Genomic DNA, 6,652 nt, shown 5'->3' on the forward strand with positions numbered 1-6,652 from the left:
CTTTGACACCTCGTGGTCACACAGGCTGGTGTGCTTCTTCCATGTGGGCTTTGTTGCTTCTCAGCTAGATGGCTGCTTGTTTACCTGCAAGACTTTAAGACCCCAGATGCTATATCTTTTGATAGCTGGGCACCATCACCTTTCTTCACCACATTTGCTTATATACACATCTGTCTTCAGTGATTGTGTCGGGAAAGTGAGCATCATGGAATGCCAGTTTAATAGAACAAAGTGTTCTTGTGTTGAGGGAGTACTAGAGTGGAGGCTCTTATCCACACAAGGCTCATGAACATGTGCCACTCCAGGCTCTTCTTCTTGTGGGCACGAGATTCTCTGCTCTTGCTTATGAGATAGCTCACTCTACACCAAATGACATGGCAAATGGATGAATGCTCATAAGAATCTTGACATCTTATTTACATACATTGGTGGGAATTACAAAGGCTATGGACAGAAGAGCACACTAAGTGAGAAAATGCCCTGGAGTCCATATCTGATCTCTGCGGGCTACACCAGGGAGGAGAATCCATCTCCAGGGAGGAGAATCCATCTCCACGTAAATCCAAGGTCAATTGTCATAAGACAGAGGCCAGCCATACATCTAGCCTTGATTCTCCTTTCACCCACTCTGGCACCAACTGCTCGTCCCACAGCACTCTAGTTCACTTTATTGCATAGGCCAATTTAGCTTTCCTTAGTTTTCGGTTCATCAGAAAAATCAGTTCCACATGCAGCACAATTCCACCTTAGTGGAGCAAATGGAGGTCCCCATTGCCCTCTCTGACCGAGATCGGGAATCCTCCCATTCAACTAATGTGTCGTACTCTTTTGCCATTTCATTTTATAGATTTGTTTAATTCCCGATCCATTGCCTTATAATCAACACCATTTTAAGCAAGCTCCTACACAGTATCAAGGACAACCATTTAGGAAACCCACTTCCCCAAATTAAACATGCAACAGGACATGATTATACTTAGATACTCCCATTTAATTATGGTTTATTTGTTTAATATTAAAAGACTCTCAGATATACATAAGCCATCTGCTTTTTCCTCAGGTTCACTGAGCCCTGATACATTAAGCATCTGCGAAGCTATTCCACTTTCTATCGTTAAGGTAGGACTGTGCTAATGTAAATACCAGTTGGAATACCTGAGTAGTTTTTCAAAATTCTTCAATCATGCTTTTTGCTGTATTATTACTTCGGATTAGTCTACCATAAGTACAGTCCCATAGTATCATGAATATCCTATTCTGGTATTTATATTCCAAACGACAAATTTAATGGTCTTAGTTAGCACTCCAATGATGTACACTTAATTTTATGGTTCACCTAGTTTTACTGCTTACCTTCCTTAGCTTTTGCCTGGTTGAAGAAATTGTGAGAAAATAGACTTCAGTGGTTCCTAAAAATAAAAACAAAACAGCACAGCAAAAAGAAAAATAGAAACTGACAAACAAAAACCCTTCCAGAATAAAATAGAACCTAGGTTTCCTACAGTAGCACTCGAAAGAGACCCTTTTTAGAGAAATTGGAAGGGAATGTATACTACTTGGTTCCTAAACTTCTCCCCAAATAATACTTCAGTCACACTGCCTTCGAGAAGATGTTTCTGCAATCACCTGTGTTGCCACTGGATGGTGTAAGATATCAAAATAATAATAATATAAAAGTTATCAAGGGCTCATGAGGAGGGGAGGGTGGGGGGTGGAGGGTACAATGAGGAGCTGATACCAACGGCTCAACTAGAAAGAAATGTTTTAAAATGATGATGGCAACATATGTACAAGTGTGCTTGATACAATTGATGTATGGATTGTTATAAGAGCTATTTAAGAGGTGATTTCCCTGACCTAACTCGTTGGGTCTCGGGACCTGCCTGGGGGCTCAAGATGCCCCCACCCCATTCTCTGCTCTCCCTTCCCTCCCGGGAGTTCTTTCCCTGCCTCAATAAAGCCTTTCTCAACTTAAAAAAAAGCACGCTGTAAGAGCCCCAATCAAATGATTAAAAAGAAAAGATTAAATGCAGTTGCTGTTGCTTCCACGCACTGTGAGTCAGAGAAGAACAGGTATCCATGGGGTTTTCAACAACTAGTTGTTCAGAAGTTGGACACCAGGCCGTTTTCCCGAAGTGCCTCTGAGTAGACTTGAACTTTCAGCCGAATGCATCAATAGCTTCCACCACACAGGGACTTTAGATTTAACAACATGGTATTTTGTTTGCTTACTTATTTAGCTACACTGTAAGTGGGCAATGACTATGGGAACATTTTTTTGGTCTTGAGATGGGCAAGGAATGAAGAGAAAGGGGAACGTTGAAAGGGGTGAAGTGATTGAGGGAAAGCTAATGTTAATGGTGACACCAACCTGCCTCACTTCTCATCTGACAGTTTGTCAGACTGGGGCGGCTCACATGTTGCTGTGATACTGGAGGCAGTGTCAACGATATTTCAAATACCAGCGGGGTAACGCAAGTGGGCAGATTTTAACAGAGCTTCCACATTAAGACAGACTGGGGAGAAAATCAGCTCAGGAGAACCCTATGGGTCACAACAGAAAATTATCCAACTCACCTGCATCGGACACATCACCAGAAAGGACCAACTGCTGAAGAGGGCATTATGCTTGGTGAAATACAGGACCAATTAAGACAGGAGAGGTCCTTGGTGAGATGAATTAGCATAGTAGCCGCAATGATACACACAAACAAGGTGGACATTGTGAGGATGCGACAGGACTAGGAAACGCATTGTTCGGTTTTAGAGAAAGTTGCCTTTCGTTGGAGTCAGCAATTGATATGTCAGGGCCTGTATTATCTGTTTACATCAATTTCTCACTTAATCTTTATAATATCAATCTTTTATACTATTTAAAACAACCCAGTGGGGAAGGTGTCATTCTCCTTTGTAGATAGGAAATTCAGGCTCTGAGAAACTTCACTTACTCAAACATATAGGGGAATGAGTCATGAGACTCAGGGACTGAAAAACATGGAGGAAGGGAATGCAAGTACAAGAAATTCAGACAGGTTAGAGGTTGAAGGAAGGAAAGGCAAGGAAAGAAAAAGAAGAGAATAGTGTTGGGGTGTGGTGCCACCATAACTGGAACCTCTTCTCTAGCTACTGCTCTGATTTCTTCTAAAGATATTGGCTCTCTTACTATATACCCTGTGTTAGTCTGGGTTGACTAGAGAAACAAATTCATAGGCACTCATAGGTGTATAAGAATGAGCTTTATATCAAAGAGTAATTGTATATTAAGAAAACATCTCAGCCCCACTCCAGATCAAACCCATAAGTCCAATATTAGACCATATGTCCAAAACCAATCTATAAATTCTCCAGAGTCACACAAAACATGCAATGACACTGAATGCAGGAAAATCACAGGCCAGTGGGTGGAAAGTCCTGTGGATGCAGTGGTGGTGGAAGCATCTCAGCACTGGCATGGGTCTCCATGTGGTTCCTCTAGCTCCAAGGCCCTGGCTCTGTCAGCTTAGCTCTCTGTGGCTTGTCAAAAGGAATATCTCACAGGGAGAGTGTGTCCCGCTTCCAGGGAGGAAGACATGAGTTCCCAGAATCCTCAGGAGCAGGCCCTGCCCACATCAAGGCTTCATTGGCTATGATCGGATTGACAGGCAAGACTCCACCCCTTCCCTTAAATTGACAGTAGATTATTTAACTGCCACATACCCCAAGGAAGTTGTTTCATCACATTTATTCCCTGGGACATTTCATCCATTGAGAAGTGGTTCAGTTAATGCTCTGTGAGGATTGCATTAACTGAACACTTCCACACTTCTTTTATTTATCATCACTGAAGTGATAAATACGGGCACCACAAATGCTGTTGTTTCAATCTCTGGAGGTCTTCATTCGAGTCCTTCAACAAAAGCACGTAGGGTGACATCAGCTTTGGAGAAAATACTTTTAGAAAGGAAATGCAATGAAGTCATTTCTATATAATCTGGAAGCAGAAGTGTCTTTTTAAAAAAATCATATTATTGGGGGCTCATACAACTCTTATCATAATCCATACATACACAAATTGTACAAAGCACATTTGTACATTCATTACCTTCATCATTTTCAAAACATTTGCTCTCCACGTAAGTCCCTGGCATCAGCTCCTCATTTCCCTCCTCCCTCCCAGCTCCTCCCTCCCTCATGAACCCTTAATAATTTATAAATTATTATTTTGTCATATCTTACACTGTCCAACATCTCCCTTCACCCACTTTTCTGTTGTCCATCCCCTAGGGAGGAGGTTATATGTAGATCATTAAATAGGTTCCCCCTCTCTACCCCACCCTCCCCTCCACCTTCCTGGTATCGCCACTCTCACGCCTGGTCCTGAAGGGATCATCCGTCCTGGATTCCCTATGTTTCCAGTTCCTATCTGTACCAGTGTACATCCTCTGGTCTGGCCAGATTTGTAAGGTGGAATTGGGATCATGATAGTGGCGGAGGAGGGGGGTAGGAAGCATTTTGGAATTAGAGGAATGTTGTATGTTTCATTGTTGCTACACTGCACCCTGACTGGCTCATTTCCTCCCCGTGACCCTTCCATAAGGGGATGTCAAGTTGCCTACAGATGAGCTTTGGCTCCCCACTCCACAGTCACCCTCATTCACAATGATATGATTTTTTGTTCTTTGATGCCTGATACCTGATCTTATCGACATCTTGTGATCACACAGGCTGGTGTGCTTCTTCCATGCGGGCTTTGTTGCTTCTCAGCTAGATGGCCGCTTGTTTACCTTTAAGTCTTTAAGACCCTAGATGCTATATCTCTTTTGATAGCCGGGCTCCATCAGCTTCCTTCACCACATTTGCCTATGTACCTGCTTTGTCTTCAGCAATCGTGTTGGGAAGGTGAGCATCATGGAATGCCAGTTTAATAGAACAAAGTATTTTTGCCTTGAGGGAGTATTTGAGTGGAGGCCCAATGTCCTTCTGCTACATTAATACTAAACCTATAAATATATGCACATAAATCTATTTCCCCATCCTCATATATAAATATATTTACACATGTACCTGCCTTTATTTAGACCTCTACAAATCCCCTTTGTCTCCTAGCTCACAGAAGTGTTTTTTAAGATTGGATTTCCATTTCCAACATATTGACTAATGTCAGGGATTATTCTGTGTCACAGTGAGCTATCACGTAGCTTGCTCTGTGATGGCATAGTATTGTCGATTAAGATGGCAAAGGCAGGGAGGGATAAATTGAGTTGAATTTCTGCTTAAGTAAGAGGAATAGTGCACTAACCTTCATTGTCAACAATTTTGATTTTTAAACCTGACTCTTCTTTGTCATCAATTTTGATTTTTAAAGATGAATACAATTCTTGGTATTAGTTTATATTTTCTACCTGGGAAGTAGATGCAATTGATATACTTGTTGCCAATCAGGGTCTAATGTTCTCTAATCGTTTCTAATTAAATGAAGATCTAGATTCCTTGTCCAACCCCCCAAAAACTCTGAGTGATCTGGCTCTTACTTTCTACCTCTCACACCTCTTCTCATGATTACTTTTCCCTGAACTCACTATACAGCAATCACAGAAGGCTATGATCTGCTCCTTACACATGACCACCTACTTCCCATGTTACCACTTGTGGTAGTTAAATAATCTGCTGTCAATTTGAAACTAACGAGTGAACTGGTGGAGTTTAGCGTGTCCATCAGGTCGCAGCTTGATGACCTCATTTGGAGGTGCTAGGGAGATAAATAGCTTGTTGGAAGTGAGATACACACTCACTCCCTGCGAGACAATACTGAGACGAGCCTGCTAGAGCTAGATTGATGCAGCCAGAGCTCTGGAACAGAAGGAGCCACGTGGAAACTCCTGCCAGTGCTGAGATGCTTCCTTTGCCACTGGATCCACAAGATTTTATACCCACTGGCCTGTGATCTTCCTGCATTTGGTGTCATTGCATGTGTTGCATGAGTCTGAAGAGGAATTTATACTCTCTATGGTAGGGAACCATCTCATTTCCATTTACTTTTTCTTTCCTTCACTTAAAATTTTCACTGTGGTAAAATATGTGTAACTTATATTGGCTATTTTAATAATTTTAAATATACATTTGAGTGACATTAATTATATTTATGCTGTAAAATCATCACCACTATTCCTAAATATTTTTATCATCTCAAACAGAAATTCAATATGCCTTAAGGAAAACTCTTCTTTTTCTCCTTTTCTTAGTTCCTGCTAACTGCTAATAAGTCTTCTTTCTATGCAATTCCCTATTCTACATATTTCATATAAGTGGGATCATACAATGTTAATCCTTCCTTATACAACCTATTTCACGTAACATATTATTTTCAAGGTTCATCCATTTTGTACCATGTATCAGAACTTCATTTCCTGTATGGCTGAGTAATAGTTGTGTGGATATTGTATGGATATGCTATATTTTACCCCATTACTTGTTAATCACAGTTGGTTATTCTCACCTTTTGGTTATTGTGAATTATGGTACAATGAACATTGATGTACGTATACCTGTTTCAATCCCTGCTGTAGTTTCAATTATTCATTTTAATAGATTTAATTAATTTTTGATAGCATTTATTATTATTTGAACTTTAAAAATTACTTATTTGTACCAGTACATATAGTCTAGCCAGAAC

Source organism: Echinops telfairi, unplaced genomic scaffold (assembly GCF_000313985.2).
Source record: "Echinops telfairi isolate 266 unplaced genomic scaffold, ASM31398v2 ScPeMD7_1;HRSCAF=3_0, whole genome shotgun sequence".
Lineage (NCBI taxonomy): Eukaryota > Metazoa > Chordata > Mammalia > Afrosoricida > Tenrecidae > Echinops > Echinops telfairi.